At 37.1% G+C, this 19,763-nt stretch overlaps 1 pseudogene; it reads left to right on the forward strand.

The window, feature by feature from the left end:
* Positions 1–19,763, forward strand: part of LOC126754769 (uncharacterized) — a 45,463-nt pseudogene that overhangs the window by 24,506 nt on the left and 1,194 nt on the right.

Raw genomic sequence — 19,763 nt, forward strand, 5'->3', positions numbered from 1 at the left:
GCCAAGGTGTAGCAGTTTACTTCTTTTCTTAGACGCAGTGGTAATGTCTTCTGCTTCTAAGTACAGCGTAAACGATCGAAGCCATTTTTCCCACTCTGTTCGGATTATCGACTTGTCCATCACATCGCATAGAAATGGTGCCACACTGGGATTCATCATTTTCTTAGTATAATTATGCCTTTATGTTTGTATGTACATACATATATGCAATTTAATGCCAAATTTTCTCTCTTCTCAAATTTCTTCACCTTGCACTCGATGACTCTACTATATTAACTGTGCACTCGATGATCCTCGTTATTACTCAACTCGCTCCTCGCTCGTTTTCCATTCGCATCAGTGGTGCTGCCAGTTGTCATCACTCACTAGGGTTGCCACAGGCACTATGTGGGATGGGTCTCTTGGCCGAAAACAAGTTTGGATACTGGATAGTGTGTTGGGATTTGGTAGTTATACCTTTGGTGCCGTCCAAATCATTGGAATAGCAGGGGACAAATGTCTAGGTTCTTGTTTAGCCCAACCTAAAAGGAGCCTCACACACGTTACACAACACTTATGTATGTGGAAACCAGGATTTGTATTGATTCCTCACAGGAAAACCAAAATAATAATATAAAAGAAAAAAAAATCTAGCAGTTGGATAATAAGAAAAATTTAAGGCGGGGGACTTTCCCGTTACAATTAAAAGCTCATACTTGGAGCGATTTTCGTAGAGGTGTCTAAGAGCCTATTTTTCAAATTACCGAACGAAAAAAATTCGTTTTTTTAACACACCGAAACATACGTATATGCATATCATTGTAGGTACATACATACATATATGAAATATGTATATGTAGATAAGCAAAAATTGTTTTGATGAAGCAATAATTTTTAAAGAGAAATACTTCTTGCACTTCTCTCTGTTAAATCGTTCTATGCAGTATTTACAGTCAATATGTAGCTCCTCCAACAATTGCTTTGTAATTAATGTCAACGCTTCAAGAAAAACAACATCCTGAAATTAGTGATAGCCTAGCCCACAATTCTGTTACAGAAATTACTTGAATCAGAAATCTGCCGATTGATTGATTCTACGGCTACTAAAAAAATATTTAGGGACTTTAAGCACATGCAAGCATAATATAATTATATAAATATACATAATTACTGTCATGCCTTGGTTCAGCTAAAATTGTTGTTGTTTGTTTACATAACCCGGAACCAGATGTGAATCTTTCTTATGCTGAAATTTGTGCAAAAGAATTTATTCACACACAAAAAATCATCAAAAAAGTAATTCCAGCAATTCCACTGCCATTTGGCTTTAAATCGAGCGCGTCCGTGTCAAAATTTAATTAATACTAATACATGCATCTTCATTATAAATCATCACATTTCAAGTGTTTGTCACCGCAAAGGCATAAATCACTGGAACAACTCGAGCACATTTGGATCCGTTTACTGGTGCCATGAACTCAGGAAACTGAGAAACTGGAGTGTGGACACTAATTAATCGTTTACTTGCATGTATGTATGTAAGTATAAGTCTCTGTGTATAAGCGTATGTATGTATGTAGTTATGAATGTTTGCTTGTCAAGATAGTGAATTTGGAGCATTTTGTTTGCGGCGGAATTCGGTGTACATTTGCTTCTTTGAGAGCTCTAAAACCACATGACGAATTTTTTTCATCTCACTTTACATAACAGGAACGCATCCGAAGAAATAAGATAGGTTTTGTTTATACTATTGCATTAAAACGCATTATCTTCAGTGTTGCCACTTGAGAAAATCTTTAGGTACCAAAATATCTACCAAATCTGTTGCAACACTACCAAATTTCTAATCATCAAAACATTGGGTTTTACACTCTCTAAGAAGATATAACAGGGAATTCCGCAGTATGGTATTCGCTCTCTAGAGGGATTTTCCATCACCTCTTATGCAGAAGATTGTGTGATATTGACGTCAGCCAATTGAATAAATGGCATTTGTTTGAAAGTAAACTGATTTGATTTTCGCTCTTTTCTGAAATATTCCATATTAACGAAATGGACGAAGAACAGTCTGGATCCTAACGTCTTCTTCTTCTTCTTTTTATTGGCGTAGACACCGCTTACGCGACTACAGCCGAGTTAACAACAGCGCGCCAGTGGATGGAGTCATGTGTAGAAGTTCACGCAAGTGACGAAAGTTCTCTGGTCGCCATTCACTTGGGAGTGGCCAGAAACGATTCTTTTACATATGACTCAAGCAGCTCACGACTTCCGGGCTTTGGTCAAGTATCCTCTGGGTAGCCTAAGAACATCCGTTTGAAGGCGAGCTAAAGTGAGAAGGGGAAACATCCCCTCCGCAGGGTAGTGCGCTGGGTTTGGGACCCGCCACGAAAAAATATCATACCAATGAAAAGGAAAACAAGCCTCGGATGAGTGACCCCTCTTTTGATGATGACCATGGCAAACGAAATAAGGACTACGAATTGAGGGCATGCACCTGGAATGTCTGGTCCCTTAATTGGGAAGGTGCCACTGCCCAGCTGGTTTATATCCTCGTGAAAATAAAGGTTGACATCATTGCCGTCCAAGAAATGCGATGGACGGGACAAGGTCAGAGGCGACTAGGTCCTGTGGCATTTACTACAGTGGCCATATAAAGGAGCGCAAGTTTGGTGTGGGATCTGTGGTGGGAGAGAGACTCCGTTGCCGAGTACCATCATTCACTGCGGTGAATGAACGTCTAGCCACAATCCGCATCAAAGCGAGGTTCTTCAACATATTGCTGATTTGCGCCCACGCCCCGACGGAAGAGAAGGACGATGTGACCAAATATGCCTTCTATGAGCGCTTGGAGCGCACTTATGAGAGCTGCCCCCGCCACGATGTCAAAATCGTGCTTGGCGTCTTTAACGGTCGGTAAATTCAGCCTCCACCACGAAACATTCCCAAATGGTTGAGGCTGATCGACTTCGCCGGGCCCGAAATAGGGTTATCTGTAGTACTAGATTCCAGCACAAGAAAATACATCAAGCTACCTGGCTGTCTCCGGATCGAAAAGCCACCAACCAGCTCGATCATGTTGTGATAGAACGGAAGACACCAAAAATTGGAATCCAACATTCGACACGGCTTATTTGACCAAAAATCACATTTTGATCATGTAACCAAGATTCACCTAATATGGCACCGCCTTCTGTGCAGCAAAAAACGCACGTCAACAAACACAAGGAAGGTTCGACGTCGAGAAACTGCAATCACAACAGACAGCCGAACGATTTACTACTCGGCTTGCACTCCGCTCTCTGAGAGCACTCGTCAACAACTCGGTATAAGGGAACTGTGGGACGGCATTTCAAACCCCTTACGTACAGCTGCAACCGAAACCATTGGTTTTCGGAAAATGCAAAAATAACAGCTGGTACACCACGACCAAAAACGACGACCTCGATTTTTTCTTGATTGATTCACCATACCATCGAAAACACTGATCCTTGATGGAGCTTTAACGACAAAAATTGCACTAACGTCGAGATTAAAGTCGAAAGTTGTAAAAAATATTCACTATTCAATTCTATTTTTTGACCGATTTGAATATTTTAAATTACTGCAAACTATATAAGTAGCGCTACTTCAGTTAGAAATAATCTCGTGTATACCGACATTAGTTCCACTTTTCATTAGCGATTATTTCTTTTAATCGAAATACAATTCAGATGCAGTTTTATTTAAAGTAAAACGTGACTTAAGCATTTCGTCGTCAGCACAATTTCCTGGATTCCAAAGAAACTACTTAGGAAGTTGTTTGGTGGATTGTCTTATGCATCATTGAATCAAATGTGGTCCTGTCCTACGGCATTGTAATGTTAATGTTACTATATTGTATAGTAGTTCTGCCCTAGCATGTAATGCTTTTTACAGGGTTGATGGTAATATCACTTACAAACATACATACCTTTATTCCCATGAACACCTAACATTTCCACATTCCATAGCCGGCGCCAAATTTCCCTACTAATTACTTTAAAATATGTATTGAGTGCGCATAAGTATGTTTCGTTGTATTTAAGCATGAATTTCATTGAATCAAAACCATTCCTCATTTATTAGTAGAATACCTCTCCACATTAAGAATATAAGTACAAGTTTTTACTTCGGTTTGGAGCACCAATGGTTTTCTGTCAAAAATGATAATTGATTGTAAAGATAGACGACGAAGTTCTGATCAGACTGCTTGCTTGTATGTACTCATACATATAGTATATAGAAATCGTTTTTGGTGGTTGCACACAAGTGATGAATAATTATTATCTTAAATTAAGCAAGCATTTATGAGTTTTACATGTATTCATACATACAAATGTTTTATCTTCCAAGAAAAATACCTCAAAACCATTGTGACAACACCTGTAAATTGCTCTAACATAATATCCCCAACGCGGTTATCCTTCCATCCAGCGTTTCTTCGTTGCAGATACAGATACAATTATGTCGTTAAGCACTTCGGCGACCCTAATGAGGCCTGCAATCAAAGACATGACGCCATTCACCGCCCCTTTAATAACGCTCACGGCTTTACTAATATGCATGCATACATATGTACATATACCCAGTGGCGTAGCTACAACTTCGGGCGCCCGGGGCCAAGGATGTTCTGCCGCCCCCCTTTATCTACCTACCTACAAGTTTCATGAGGTGGTTCCAACAAAAGTGAATTTTTACAAAATACCTCCGATATTAAGTATATTATACTATATATATTATAAGTATATATATGTACATATATACTATGTATATTAAACTGGGGCAAAAAATGCATGATAAAGTAGGGAAGACAATATTCTGGCGTCAAAAACACGAAGTTTACCAATTTCATTCAACTCGTCCTAAACACCACCTTCAAATATTTATGAATACAATCCTGTCTATCAAGGAAGTGTGCCTTAGCTTTTGAAGACCCTAAAACCAGCACTGGACGTCTTTTTGCTGTTTTAATAAATAATATAAAACCTACTAACAACCAAAATATGAAACAGAAGCGCTAACCGAAGGTTCTTTATTCGGGAAATCCGACTCAATATAATACGAATTAGCTTAATCAAGTTATTGCTTTGATGTATATGAAATAAGTCCGTCCAGTAACAAGACATTATTCGAGATATCTTTACGAACAAAAAATATACAGCTCTACTAAAGTCTTTGATCAATAAACGACCCCCATTCTAACGGATTTCTTCCTACGCCCCAGCAGAGTACTTGGTGACAATTACGCATACAGACAAATCCACATATTTATAAATATAAACACACGGGCATAACCCCACAACACTTCACAACATCTTGATCACAACAATAAATCGCTGCTAAGTGTCACTAATAAGTGTTTTGGATTATTTTGAAAACACCAACATCTAATATTGTCACTTCCCGCTATTCCTCTTAGCCGCTATGCTGCAGTCATCAAATGGCATACGCCTAGTCGAGTGGGGCGTCGGATGTCCCTGCCTCGTTTCTCATTCTTTCCTAATTAATTTATGATTTTCCTCACCGCATTAATCTCACTCAATGCTGGACGCTGCTAAAGGGAGTTTGGGAACACGAGTGCGAGTACGAGTACGAGTACTGGAAAGAGGCGGATCATTGGCGCTATGTCGGCGAGTTATTTCGTCTGTCTATTTCCATGCGTCAAGTAGTATTTTTCATGCTTATGTTTGCTAGTAAATCACACAAAGGCAAAAAATTTTAATTTATACATACATACATACATGCATATGTATGTATGTATGAATGAAAGGCAGCAACGCGTAGTTTACTATTTGTGGAGGGATGTTTTTGTAAACAAAGACTTTCAACCCCCTATCGTACTTTAATTTAATTTTTTTTATAAAAAGTGTTATTAGAGAGTTTGGAATCCGCAGCACTCGTACAGGTACTGTATGTTAATCCATGAAAGTATGTTGAGTTCTACGTCGTTAAATGTCAGACTTGGGAGCATTGTGTACCCCCTTTAGTATGCGATCACCAGCACTTCCTAATTGTCTTTCTTATAGCGCTACGTAACTCATTCATAAGTAGTCTCTTCTTTTTATGACATTTATCATGATCTGCCTATCCTTTTGTGTAAGTTTTTTCATGACATCTTTGCTTGACACCATCTAACCTTAAGGCAGATGTATAAAATATGCCTATATGCTTTAAAAAATTGGTTTAGTACGAGTTTAAAAGAACCGTATGCACATATATATTTACATATATACATAAGTACATATATGATTATTAGGAATTATGAATTCTACGTTCTTGGACAGTCTCCTTCTTTAATTTTAGTTACAATTACTTGTGTATGTATCCTTCAGTGCTTCCTTTTGGTAAAACCGGAATAACCGGAATAAGCGAAAGACTTTATTGTTTTCTTAATCCTATTTTAATATTGGGAGAAAATAAGCTAATGAGTATCTAAATTCCATAGTTTGACCCTGTTCAGCCACATAATTGGTAAATCAAGCGTTCAGAAACGACTTATATAATATAGACAAGCTATCAGCCAATCTCAAAAACAACATGCAATTTTATCTCTGACCGTTTGGGAATTGTCGTAAGCATACTTATGTAAGCGGTTTAAAATAAAAAGGATGGATCTGACACTGATCAAACGTAAACAATAATTTCCCCGCAGATTTTTGAAAATATATTAAAAATGAATGTATTATATGTGACCTGGTCTACGAAAGGGGGGCTTAGGTGCGAAAACTAGTTTTCTGGGAAAAGCTGTTAAAAATAATCGTCAGTTTCTCGTTATCTCATTAATTTTTCTCCTTTTTTTGACACCTAAGCCTTTTCGTAGACCAGGTCACATATATGTATACCGTTTCACATCTGAGTCCAATCGACTGTATGTAGTAAGATATTTCGGTCAGAAAAATACAGTTTTCAATCCGTATGGTAAAAACAGGCAAATATATTTTTTAAAAGAAAAAAAAATAGTGTACTTTAAGCATTACATATTTATTATATAATATGTATGTTCTTACATTTATGTATATTGCAATAATGACATACACGATACACGATGCATGAAAAATTAAGTGAAGTATACTAATGGCTTTATGTTTCCTATAAAATATTATCTATTTCTCATTGATAGGTAATGATGTTACTTTATACTATAAACAGTCTGTCAAGTAAGAGCGTGGTCGGGATAATTCATAAAAAAAAATATTTTGTGAAACTTTCGTATTTATATATACATTGTCCACATTACAAACAATGATGCAATTTGGTCAATAATGTGTCCAGTCGTCACTGGCGTCGATAATTGCCTGGCATCTCCGAGGCATGCTTTCTACTAATTTGACGGCGTATTCTAGAAGGCAAGGCTTCAAAGTGTATGTGCGTCTTCCACGAAGCTTCTGTTTGATATATACCCATGCCAATCCAATGTAACGATGCCAGATTGAGTTTTCCACTGAGTACAGAGCTTGCTGCGGTGTTTAGGATCGCTGTCCTCCTGCAGAATCCAATCTTCATTTTTTCTTATGAACCATCGTTTGGCAGATAGCAGTAAAGCCGTTTTGTAGATTTTTATCACTTGTTCGGCATATAGGTTGTCAGTAAAGAGGTACAAAGTGCCGAATCCCTGCTTTGAGAAGCAGCCCCAAAGGTGCACCTTTATTCCATGATTTACGGTCCGCTGAACAAGCCTATTGGTGGAAGTTGACCGGGCTCGCGTGAGGCTTTCTTAGAGGTGTCTAGGAACCTATTTTTCAGAGTACCAAACGAAAAAAAAAATTTTTTTGATCCACCCTAATATGCATTGATGTTTGACGATGAATATCTCGTAAACGCTTAACTTAATCGAAAAATCAAATAAGACCATTTTTATAGAGCAGTAAATTTCCTACAAAACTGTGAATTTCATCATTCATAATAATTTTTTTTCATTGAGTTATAAAATTCATAAGAAATAAAAAATGTTCCCAAAAATAATCAACCTGTTAATATCATTTAAACGTTTGCGTTTACGAAAAAATCATCATAGACCTTTTTTGTAGAGCATTCAATTTCCAACAAAATCTTAGGAACCAGAAATTTTTTCAAGTAATTGGAAGCGAGATATAAATTTTTCTATCTGATAATAAGAAAAAATAGAAAACTGTATGTAGGAGGACCTTCCCGTTAGAATTAAAAACTCATGTTTGGAGAGGCTTTCTTAGAGGTGTCTAGGAACCTATTTTTCCGAGTACCAAACGAAAAAAAATAATTTTTTTTTGAATCACTCTAGTGCCCATATAGAACATTCATCAGTAAAAATGACATTTTCAAAATCTCTATCAATATTGTCATGCGCCCAAGCGAGTTGCTTTGTCACAAGTTTTTCAGTCAACAGAAGCTTCTTCATTGTGTTGCGCCATTTCAGATCATGAGTATGAAGAAGGGTTCGGATAGTTTCGTAGGATACATCTAAACCTTTTGCCATTAATTTTGCTTGTCCATGCCGCAGTGTTAAAGCAGGATTCCGCGGAAACAGATTCGCTATTCCTTTTTCATCTATTTTGTTCACTTTTCCTATCGAACCACGTTCTGGTAAATCATCGACAAATTTTAGCCACTTCTGTACAAATGCCTTCGACTTTCTCATATATTTAGCAGCCACTGATTGCGACATTTTGGGACCTTTCGGGTGGATGCAAAGGAACACAGCCTCGTAGCGCGACGCGTACTTAGCACTCATGGCGTTTAACGTGATTCTTTTTCAAAAATCAACGACAACTGAACCTTTGTTGACAATGCATCAAGGACAAAGCTTCCCTCTATCGGCTCGCGAAGAAATTAGAGCGAAATCTTTCATTAACTGTCGGTAAATTCGACCACGCTCTTACTTGACAGACTGTAGTTCGGCCACTAGAAGTTCGTCCCAATAAAAGGATGGTTTCATTCTGTACCTGGACCTACACCGACCTCCTGGCAAAACATAGAAATAATTATACGGGTAAAAAAATAATTTTTACACATGGGTTTTACCCTGTGTATTCGGCTTATATAACACACTATATAAGCAAATAAAAGGACTGAGTCGAAAAGGAACAGCTCTCAATGTTTTATTTTTAACGTAACGAGTTTTACCATTTCTGTTTCAAATAGATGAGATGAGTTTTTATCCACTTTAATTTAAAACGAGTAAAAATAAGTATTTTTTCAACTTATGCCGAACTTTTTGTTTAAGGGGGTATTCTCATGTATTTAAGGAAAAAAAACAAGTTTTTCGTGACTTTTCTTTCAAATTGGAAATTTTTGTTTTTTTAATGAAATCGGTTATATTTGGTAGGGACGATAGCCGCAAAACTACTGTATAATAATCCATTCGATTTTTTTATTTCAGACGACATGAACAGCCGCTATCACCATGACCAGTGAACTACTTTTTTTTTGTTGGGGACTATAGTACAGTCATTTGGTCGAAAAAATAGAGGTTACCTGGAAAGTTTTCCGGGAGTTTTGAAATTTGGCAATTTTATAGATTTTGGTATGCTCTTGCCAAATTTCAACTTTGCCACCTCGTATGTTTGCCGCTCGCGCCGCCTCCTTTCCGGCTCATTTTTCAAGAAAAACATATCCATACAAATTAAAAGTAGAGGAAATTTCCTACAATTTATGTCTTAACCTTTTCTTTCCTAAAATCAATAGTTTCGGCGTACGAGCACCGTAAAGTGTAATTCAATACACGTTTCGGCAGAAATACTCATTTCCACACCACCATGAGGTAGAGATACCTTATTTTTATGACAGTGGTCATTTCTTATATGCTAAATCTTGTCATTTATATTTGCAAGATATGTTTCATTTGAAGCAAAGAATGACAGCTGAAGAATATGAACTATTTACAAGGAAAGGGTATTTCACAATTAGGCGTTCTGACAAATTTTGGTGCGGTACGTGGTCAGATATGACAATTGAGCAGTCGTTAATGAGGACGATGAAATGTCTTGGTGGGCTTACTCATGGTCGAGGAGTCAAGGAAAGCGTGCTATCCAAGTGGACGTTAGGAATGGCATTTCTGTACAATATTTGTGACGAGGTTGAGACATTTTGCGATGTAGCTTTTTCCAGTTCCGAGCAGCATGTCGAAATAAGAACTTCACGAGTTAAACGTGACAATGATGACGTCAAAAAATTGGTGGATTGGTTGTCCAATCATCCACCTTTTCCAGAATTGAAGGAAATCATGTCAATAAGCACTGGAATTATCAGAGATGAAAAGTTAACTGTCATATGTCTCAAGAAGTTGGTAGTGCTGGCATTTCGAAAATCATTGGCAGCGATTTCCATACTGTAAAATTTAAACGTAACAACAGCGTAAAATCACTTGGTATTATGAGTACAGGCATTCGGATAGAAAACGAGTTTGTTCCGATTAATCCTTTGTTAATTTTCCAAAGAATGTGCATCGCTAAAGATTCTGAAGATGAACTTGAAAATTTTCTTACGTACGAACTTGCTCCAATTCCGTTATCCCTTTTCAATGACGAGGGCATGCGCAAATGTATCAAATCCACGATGTATCAGGCATTTGAACACCATTCTGGCGATATCAATTTTGAAAATACGATATAAGTATGTACATCATCGATGGAGGATACTTATTACACCGAGTCGTTTGGCAACAGGGCGAATCATTTTCATCTATTTGCAATAAATACATTGCTTACGTCCGATCGCACTATACCTCCAATGCCATTATAGTATTTGACGGATATCCAGAAGATAAAGCAGCCCGTAGTACCAAGTATGTAGAACGATCCCGACGATCACGAAAAACTGCTTCAGTAGACATACTTTTCGACGAAGCAATGACGCCAACTGTATCCCAAAGTAAATTCCTGGGTAACGATGCAAACAAGAACCGCCTCATTGAAATGTTGAAGATAAAATTTGAAGCTAAACACTTCGTGGTTAAACAAGCCACCGAAGATGCGGATACGTTAATAATTAATACCGCAATAAACTTCTCGTTCTTTTGACAGCGCTGTCCAAATATATACATCCTCAAGCCAGGAAAAGGAAAAATTTCACGACAAATATACTCCATAAACAGTATAAAAGACCCATGCCTTTAGTGGTTATGATACCTCATCGGCATTATTTTGTCAAGGAAAAATGAAATTTATTAAAGTACTCCAAAAAAACCCAGATTTAAACGAGGTTATCGAAGTATTTAAAAATCCAAATGCAGATCCAGAAAACATTGCTAAAGCTGGAGAACGTTTCCTTGTTGCATTATACAGTTACAGCGATGTGAAAAGTCGGAAAAGTCCAACTCTAAATAAATATGGATATGCATGTTTCACAGCATCAGCATATAAGAGAAAATTCAATATTGCGTCGCTACCACCAACAGAAGCAGCAGCACGACAACATTCGTTTCGAACTTATCACCAAATTTAGCAATGGTATGGAAACGAAAAAAATGCAGAACAATGGGGATGGAAAAAAGACAAGAACGGGCTCATTCCTGTTACTACATTCGATCCCCCTGCTCCGGAAAGCTTACTGAAACTTATTTCTTACAAATGCAAGAAAGGTTGTCAAAAAGCTTGCGGATGCAGAAAAGCAGGGCTAAAGTGCTCCGTTGTGTGCACGAACTGTGGTGGTTCTTGCGATAATTCGCCATTTCCGTCACAAGACGATATTGAAGAAGAATGAAACGGACACTATTCTCGAGCAAATAAACGAAGAAATCGAGAACAAAGAGGACCACGACGAAACTGATGATCCTATCGTCGATGATGCCAAAGGAAACTTCCGTCTTCGATAGTTCAATCGGTATTGAAGACGATGAAAACCCAACACCTGGTCCGTCAAGAAGAATGAAGCGACGGAAATTGACCTAAATATTTAAATAGTGAGTCAGATGTGGATTAGACCTACTGGGGATACCACGATAAAAAAAAATGCGCCGATTTCTCTACCTCATGGTGGTGTGGAAATGAGTATTTCTGCCGAAACGTGTATTGAATTACACTTTACGGTGCTCGTACGCCGAAACTATTGATTTTAGGAAAGAAAAGGTTAAGACATAAATTGTAGAAAACTTCCTCTACTTTTAATTTGTAAAGATATGTTTTTCCTGAAAAATGAGCCGGAAAGGAGTTATTATCAAAAAACTGCTTTTGGGCGCCATTTTTTCAATATGGCGGCGCGAGCGGCAAACATACGAGGTGGCAAAGTTGAAATTTGGCAAGAGCATACCAAAATCTATAAAATTGCCAAATTTCAAAACTCCCGGAAAACTTTCCAAAGAAAAATACAAAATGACTGTACTATTATATTAATTAATAATTATTATCACTATATTTAACATTTTTATGGACTCTTTAGTCGTTTCTGGTTTCTTACACATCCATGTTCCTAGATTTTTGTGTACGCATGGCCTATGCACCAAGCGATATTGCACTTGTTAATGATTGCCGCTTGTTTTTCCTATATATGCCAAACTAGCATACGTACATATATATTTAAATACAGTTTTTTATGTAGTTACATACATATGTATAAAGAAGCAGAACGCGAGTATTTTAAAGGAGCAATGGCAGCGAGTTCAATTGGAACAAACCGTGTCTTTTATCCAAAATTAGCTGCTTATAAACACTTTGACCTAACTGCTAATTAATTTCAGCAATTACTCAAACGTGTCAGTTGACATTCGAAATAGCTTTCTTCACCTTCAATCAGAGTTTATTTAAAGCACGAATGGAACCGTAATCGAAAGCAAATGAAACATTCTTGTCCAACTCCCAGTGGTCCATATTTATATGTATGTACATTTGTGCATATGTACATATGTAAATAAGTACATTTATAAGCTCATAATTTTTAGAGACATATGTACATATGTATATTCTTAGAGTTAAAATAATAATTAATTAGTAATCAAAATTCAGTCTATTATTTAAGCATCGTCTGGTTGATTACATAACTTATATTCCTAAAAGTATTAAATAATACATCTAAACTACTTATACACACATGGTCGTAGCGCTGTACAAGACAAATTAGACTATGTTCAGACGAGGACTTCTTTTGTCGCGAGGGAACGACGAAGACGAAAGGACCATGAGTTTAAAGTGTTCGGATGGCACGCTTTGTGTTCTTGTTTGTAACAGTTCGCTGGTACGGAATTCGGTATTCCTTTTCCATTTGAAATTCTTTTCATGGTTGCAATAGCTCTCTGTTTGAAATGGAAATTACATTATGTTGGAAAATTAAAAATTTTTGTCAAATTTTTTTGATATAAAAAAATATATAAAATTTTCTATTTGTCGGACTTGTGTCGCTCGTGTGAACACAATGAGCGACACCAAAAGTGAATTCGCCACAAAAATAATCATCGTGTTAACGTTGCCTTAAGAGTCTGAAGAAGGCGAAGTTCTTGTGCATTTATCTCTTTTATAAGCTTTCCGAAAATCACTGCTAATTGCTGCAGACGATTCTCCCTTCACTAAAACATTAATGTACATACAAAAGTACATACTATGTATGGATATGCTTGAGGTACTTGTCTTCTTTGTTCGTACAGTTGCAAATGAATACTTCAACTATTATGCCCGACGTAACTTTGCCTCATAAGGAGTTATGATTTTGTATAAATATTTAAGTTGTTATTTAATTAGCTGAAGGCATCGGAACACGGATTGCGGTACTCAAATCTACTAAACCGAACAACTACTACTCCCAACGCATGGGAAGAGTTTCCACGGAATCTTTGGATTGCTGATTGGCGCTGCTCATTCATTGTAAGTATCTTTTAAGGTCCCCGAATAAGCGTTCGACGCGCTAGGCCTACTTGGTAACAGTGTACCAATAAAAAGAAGGGTACGGCAAAGATGTATACTCATATTGTCACCATTAATTTTTAACACACTTCGGAATGTTTTAATGAGAGATGCAACAGGCGCAGTGAGAGGAATTAGGTTGGATCTGTTAGATCAGCTTTAAGACTTGAATTATGCGAATCATTAATATAAATATTAGATAAAAAATTATGTTGGAGCACTGACCATAACAATCCACGGCATATACTGGATGAGGGCATAGACGATGTTGAATCTTGTGTATAGCTTGACTGTACGATAATCGTTCCAAAAGATTCTTCTGACGATATAAGTAACCGCATCGGAAAAGAAAAACAACATTTGGAATGTTCGCAAATATCTGGAAATAACTCTAGTCATCCATCTGATGAAAATTGCGTTTGCTTAATATGGAAATCACCACTCGTGATTTACCATGATTTACTCCAATGGAACACTATGTAGTCGCACGCAATAAAAACCATTGCTCATCTACATATATTCTTAAGCGCAAGAGGGGGTGGATGGGACAAACCTGCAAACGACGTCTTAAAAAATGTTAATGATTGAAACGCGATTGAACAAGAGCAAGTTACTAGACCTATTCACACCTGGAAAAGACAGTTCGACGTTCACTACATACTAACAGGAAAAAGTTGGAGCGAAATATGTGCCAAGCAGGAGTAACAAGAAAAAATATATAAATCCACGTATATATAAAGTCAGCGTTAAGAACCTATCTTCTGAAGATTTTCCCTTTATGGAGAGAGAAAAGGCCTGCTGAATGGAGGTGAAAGCATAACACCTGGAGATGGTGAACTCGATTCCTCAATCAATGATGCTGGCGTATCCCGATGATATTGAAACCCCTACTATTTCTCTAGGTGGCACGCTCGGCTCTGTTTCAGGCACTTTGACTGATGTCGTGCAGGCTTTGCCTCCCCTCCTCGGTGCGATAGATGGCCTTCTTTCACCTGTGGGCAATCTTCCGCCAATATTGCCGGTGGTTTGGTGGTAGTCTGTTAACTTAGGTAAAAATTCCTTTATGGTTTATATTTTACCGTTATATTATTTGGAAAAAAAAGCTGCTTTGTTATGTTGTTTACATGGAGCTAGTTTTTTAATTTCAAGCCGTAATACACCGCATAACTCCGAACTTTTATAGATCCGTTGTAAATAGAACACACTTAAACAGCGACCTTTTTCCAAAGCAGATTCCATTAACGAAGGACTTTAACAAAGGATTTTGATAAGCGACTCCTGCAAAATCTGCAATAAAATTGCGTGAGTACTTAGGGAGTATTATGAAAGGCAGGAAAGGCGTTGCTTAGATTAGGCTAAGTTCTGCCGTTCATTCTAGAGATGCTCTTGTAGTTAAATTAACTTTTTATTCGAAATAGTTTGCCTGGATAGCTGACAGATGGGGAAGTCAAGACTTAAGGATTGCTTCAAGTTTAGTAGAGAACTGAGAACCGGTAACCTTATTGCGTAGACATCAATTTGACAAGTAAACGTTAAAACACTTACACCTAAGGAAAAGCGTTTTATCTAGCCCAAAAGCACCTTGCGGCAACACTAGCGCTATAAAAAAGTAATTGAACATTTTATACTTTCGCACTTACGGCATACCTTAAGACTTTATAAAACTTCATAGTTTAAAATGATGAATAACAAGTAAGAAAGGTAAAGTAACGAAGGTGTTGATAACAATATGCAATGCATATACCTTAACGTCGGTTGTACCGAAGCTGTAATACCCTTTACAAATACAAGAACTTTTATCGGGCAGTTTGTGTGGTACCTACATCGGAGATTTCGCCGTTTCCTTGGACAATAACCCATGCCATATTTGGCGAAGACATCTCCTCAAATTTTGATCGTTCACTTTATATAACAGCTATATGCTATAGAGGTCAACGATATCAACGCTTCCAAAAAATGAGCAGCTTCCTGGTGAGAAAAACGAGTGTAAAATTTTAGATCGATATCTCAAAAACTTAGAAACTAGATCGCATATATAGAGACAGACGGACGGACATACATATCTAAATCGGCTGAGCTCGTCGCGCTGTAGCAAACTTAATATATCCTGTTCAGGGTATGAATAATATAATAAAACTGTTGAGGTAGCCTCTTAAGGACTCATGTCTACTTAGTATTTCGGTCAGGTGAAAATCCGGGTCTACATTTTGCCTTTGTCAGTTGTTTTTCCACTTCTAAATGCATGAATCTTTGCAAATGCCTGGTACCTAATTACATAATTCCAAGCAAGTGCGCCATGTCTTTTTATACGATCCCAATAAACTATAATGTAAATTTGTCATGATCTGAACTTCACATACATATGTATGTATTTGAAATGGAAATGGAGCTAATGAATTTGATCATCCTATGAATTAAGAAAGTTAGAAATCTTATCATAGGTAAGAATATGACTTTAAATTCATGGAATCAGTTGTACACATTAAAAAGTAACATCTGGACTCATCAGACTTCAGCTTTTCCTTACTTATTTCATGTAACTACATTCAGTTAACGAATGCGGCGCGAATATTGCAACATATGGGGAAACATATAGTCAGTACTCAAGGAGTGTAGCCCCCTTGCAAGTATTGTGCTGGGGATTTCTTATGTAAGCATGTCTCCCCATTTCTTCGCTATTAACAGCACGATGGCTCGGATGCCGGTTGAAGCGTCTGCAATTCGATATCAAACACTTCGCAGACCGATTAAATTTGATATAATTGTTGGCAGATTTATAGGCCAAAGAGATAAGCATGTGTTGTAATTAATTTCTAGGAATGTACAAATTTTACGCCATCAAATGTCAACATTGTAGAGAGGTTTCCGCAAAAATCAGAATGCATACAAGCGGAGAGGTTCTTATTAATGGCTGTAATTCTCTTTGAACACAAACTTCGTTCGCCGAATCTCTGAAGGGAAATATGGACGCGCCTAAATTGGCACTCGTACACGTATCAAGTTCCATTTTTTCCAAATTAATGTCCAAACTTCGCATGCAGTAAGTTAAAGGATTATAAACACATTATTATATAGATTGCTATATACAAATGTATGTATATAATATGATTTACAGTGAATTTTACTATTTTCTGATGTGATGGAGTTTGATTGGAAAAGAGAAGGCAAATAGGAAAGTAAAAAAGAGTAGATGTACTATAATGTTGGTACCAAAAACGGAAGCAATTTACACAAAATCGTTTAGTCGAATTGAAATTCACAACAGTAACCTTTAATGAACTTGTAAATATCGTAAGATCATCAATAGAAAATCAAGAAACAGTAATGCGAGAAGCTACTATTACGCCACATATGCGATTGCCAACAACGCTTAGATCAGTGACTAAACTAACTTAATCTTATAATCTTTATTAGTAGAGATATTTTTTTCAAATAGTCTTTTTTCATTCATCATTTTCTTTTCATCACGGAAAGCTCACATGTTGGCCGATATATGCGGTAAAAAGTCACATGGAAGTTCGAAAATCGTTGTATTAGGTATATGGCAGCTAAATGAAGTATTAACCCGATTCAAGACATTTTCGACACACAGACATACCCTTGTCAGGAAAAGATTATCCCTGAATTTCAATTATATAGCTCACACATTGACCGATATTTGGGGTCAAGAGTCAACTATAGGTACAGGGCTTGAACAGTTTTTGTTGGATTTGATTTTTGGTCATAAGGTGAAAATAAAGGGATTGTTCGTGCACAGTTTTATTCCGTCATATTAATTTATCCTTGATTTGTATACCGGAAGGTGAAAGAATCAAATGAAATTTAAAATTTTGTTATACGAGGGCTGCTATATATATTCTGGCCTAGGGCAACACTAAGTGTTGCCAGGTGCAATCTGACATTTCCATTGGAAAGTTTGACATTTTTTAGCATAACATCACTCAGAACGTTTTGTAATTTAATCGTGAATTGTTTTATTTACAGGGAATTAAAAAATTCATCTCGGCCAAAAAATGGAATTAACTCGTGAACATTTTCGTGCGATCATTTTTCACAACTTTCGACGTGGATTATCACGACAAGAGTGCATCGATGAACTAAAATCTTTGTATGGCTATGAAGCACCATCCTATAGCACTGTGAAAAACTGGTACAACGAATTCAATCGTGGCCGACGCTCGCTCAAAGACGAATTCCGTGAAGGTCGTCCAAAAACAGCCGTTGTGCCAGAAAACATCGATGCCGTACGTGAACTGATAATGCAAGACCGTCATGTAACATACCTTCAGATAGAGTCATGCCTATGCATTTCTCCCACCAGCATACATTCGAAAGGTTTGTTCTCGTTGGATCCCAGTACCACAATTTGACAATCGCTCAAAAAAAGGCTCGTGTGGATTGGTGTAAAGAAATGCTGAAAAAATACGATCGCGGTGCTTCAAAAGACGGTTTTAAGATTGTCACAGGTGGCGAAATATTTTTCGTTGATAAATATGCCTATTTACATTATTAGGCCAGAAATATATATAGCAACCTACGTATAAGATGAAGGCATGGTTGCAGTCCGATTTTGCACTGTGAAATAAGAATGTTATATACCGAATTTGGTTGAAATCGTTAGAGCACGTCCTTAGACATGTGATTTTATCTAAAAGTGGGTGGTGCTACCCCATCGTCCAATTTTTATATCGGCCCTTTTAAAACTCTCTCATACCAACGTGAGGGTAAAATTTAATGTCTCTGGCGTATTTTGTTATGGATTTACTTTAAATAGTTTTTAACGGTACCGTTATATGGGGAGTGGACGGAGTTATGATTTCACCCATTTTCACATTGTTGCTAATAGTTTTTACAAAAATTGTCCTAATCGAATTTAGATTTTTGTAACATAGGATTTCTTTGTCCTTTCGGCCTTCTCAAACGCCTTATGCCATCCAAATCTTTAATATTATATTTCGATTCGATGAGCATAAAATTGTATTCCATTTCTGAATGCTCCAATCGCGATGTGCTGTCGCAAATACGAGTCTGGCCTTTCTATTGTTTGCAGAAATAAAATACTTTATAGTTGGAAGGAACAACCGGTCCCTAACTCCTAATTGTCCGTGCATTAACTGGAAAACAAAAGTGTTTCTGTATTTGATTGGAAGACACTGTGGTATCAATTTGCATAACATCTTTGATCAATAAATTGTATTTAGTTTTTTGCTATTTGCCGACTAAGTACTCTATATCGCGACACCACTGATCTATTCGCCGATTTTCTGTTGAGATTAACCGTCTTGCCAATCTCTTATTATTTTATTATTCGAGTCGGATGAATAAGTATTTCTCGCAATTTTTGGTTCTTAAACTCTAAGTCCCAACTGAATAGCGACGCCGAGAACAATCCATTAAAAATATCTCAATAATGTTTGCAACGGTTTATTGTCAACGTCTTCAACGAATAACGTACCTTTACAGTAGCGCGGTGATGTTTTTCCTGACAAAGATTAAGAATTGAGAAGTTTTCTTGTTTTAAATACATAATAAAACAAATATGAGATGTTCATATAAACCTGCAGAACATCTCATATTTGTTTTGTTATACGTGGGCTGCTATATATATTTCTGGCCTAATAATGAAAATAGGAATATTTATCAACGAAAATGGTTTTATTGTTTTTCAAAATATTCTCCATCAAGATTTACACACTTTTGCATGCGCTCAAACCAATTTTCAAAGCACTTTTTCCACTCCGATTGAGACACCTCCAAAACATGGTTTTTGAATGCTTCAACAGCATCTTCTGGCGACGAAAATCGTTGACCACGCATTATTTTCTTTATGTGTGGGAATAAAAAGAAGTCATTTGGCCGGTCAAAAAGGCGCTGGTTTGAGCCGATGTGTGAGAGCTCGCATTGTCATGGTGCACAATGATTCGTCTTCTCTTGTTCGTTTTTCGAATTTCTCCGAAGACT

This window comes from Bactrocera neohumeralis, chromosome 4 (genome assembly GCF_024586455.1).
Source record: "Bactrocera neohumeralis isolate Rockhampton chromosome 4, APGP_CSIRO_Bneo_wtdbg2-racon-allhic-juicebox.fasta_v2, whole genome shotgun sequence".
Lineage (NCBI taxonomy): Eukaryota > Metazoa > Arthropoda > Insecta > Diptera > Tephritidae > Bactrocera > Bactrocera neohumeralis.